Raw genomic sequence first — 2,047 nt, 5'->3', positions numbered from 1 at the left:
GGTGGATGGTCCCTGAGGGGGCGGAAGGGGGAGCGGGGTTAGTCATAAACGACGTGAATCGGAAGAAAAACTGCTAAACGAAAATGCCTGCCCCGGAAGATCGGGACGGACGATCTAATGGGGAAAATAATGGATTTTCGGTAGTAAAGATCGCCTGGCCAGATCTCGGTCCGTCCACCCTTTGTTGCCCATCTTACTGTGCGATTTCACTCGTCTCGCACCTAACAGAACGCGGAACTGGGGCACACAAGCCGTATCGCCGAATAAAACTTTATCTCGCATCTCGCGCCGGCCTCGCGTCACGGTACTGCAGTAAACTTTAGACTTTCGTCGATTAGCAAATAAATGTTCCTCGAATATTTCTTTCACCGATACAATTTCGCGCGGTCTCTTTCTATTTCGCGGGTAGCAATTAAAGGGATATATAATTTCATCGACAGAATTATTAAAGAACCGCGATTAAGCACGCCATTTAATTTTCAATATATATTCTAATTATATTTCTCCGTTGAGTCATTTTACACTGCGTTTAACTCACGAAATGTCATACAATACATAACAATTTTTGTGTGTGGTTATTAATATTCAACGAGTAAATCGAAGAATCGGAAATACGATAAGGATAGGGATTACCCTATTATCCCTTGTACAGCGGCTTCCTGGTCGGTTCCGTGAGAGGAAGTTTCAGATTCAACCGTCGTCCAAATTGACCGGACGGATTATCGAAGCTTCCTCCGGACTAATTGATTGTTTGCAAAATTTTATGCAGGTCTTGCGCATGCAGGGAGGATTTATTGTCCGTGGACACGCCAACTTCATCGTGTGCGTTACGTGGATTCTACGAGACAGTACACGTGGTCCCGTATTTTCGACGCGCATGTAGTCACACACATCTGCAGGAAGGGACAAGTAAAAAATAAATAAATTGTGTGGCGGTACCCCAGGCGCGTGAAAGTTTCTTTCCCGTCTAAAGGTCTCTATGGAATGTTACGTCACGTGACGTAGTTGGCGTGGCGGTATTTTATTCCGAAATTTTCGTGCACTCTGAGGTAGCTTTTTAAGCTTGCGGCTTATGCTCCACAAAACTCGAATACCCCGACGTTTAGTTTTTACCGCGATAGCCGACTTCTTCTTATTTTATTCATTTGCCGCATACGCTTTTGAGGCCACATCCATAGCAATTTAAGTTATACAAAAATACATAAATTAAAAGAGATAATTACAAAAATAATAATTTGACGGTGAAAAGTTTCCGTATTAAGATATTATTTCTTCTCTCTCTCTTTCTCCTTTCCTCTACAATATCTTATTCGTATATCAAATAAATAAATTGTAATAAGTTATTCACCGTCTTCACCATCATACAGCAAACTAATAATGTACTCTTGACAAACGAATAAATTAGTAGATTAATAAATTGCAATATCTCGTCTTTGAATGAGAAAAGCTTGGGTATATTAAAATTACAGAATACACATAACGATTGTCTACAATACTTCTTCTTTATTACTGGAAATTTCGCGCCCTTCAATACGCGCGTGTTTGATTCCGCTGCATCGGCGCATAGTTCGCTATACAAAGCGGGGTGATGTAACGTGGCCATAGGGGAATACGAGAGGGAGAATACAGCAGAACGGGGAGAGGAACCCTGGTAGCGTGCAGTCTATCAGAGATTAGCGGCTCGATCCATTAGGGAGTGATTTAGCTCGACGGTCCCCGAGCACTCTCTGCCACCGTTCAGACAGCGCCATACTAGCCACGCCATGGCTCCACGCGTCACCACACCATCATCCTTAACACTAGTACAAATCTTGTATATGAACATGCGTACCTGATCCGTATAGCTATATTATTGTGTAGTAAAAGCATGTCTCACATTATGAATTTTACCCGTTGAAATGCGTTAAAAATTTTCTGATTAAAAGGCCAGATTCAATAGTGTTTCCATTTTTCATCTTAGAAGTTGATAAATAATTAAAAATAGTCTAAGAATAAATAAATGTATATTTTTATTAATTATATTTATACTAAACATTTTATATCTTTC

This window comes from Wasmannia auropunctata, unplaced genomic scaffold (genome assembly GCF_000956235.1).
Source record: "Wasmannia auropunctata unplaced genomic scaffold, wasmannia.A_1.0 LD336071.1, whole genome shotgun sequence".
NCBI lineage: Eukaryota > Metazoa > Arthropoda > Insecta > Hymenoptera > Formicidae > Wasmannia > Wasmannia auropunctata.
This window is presented reverse-complemented; position numbering follows the sequence as displayed.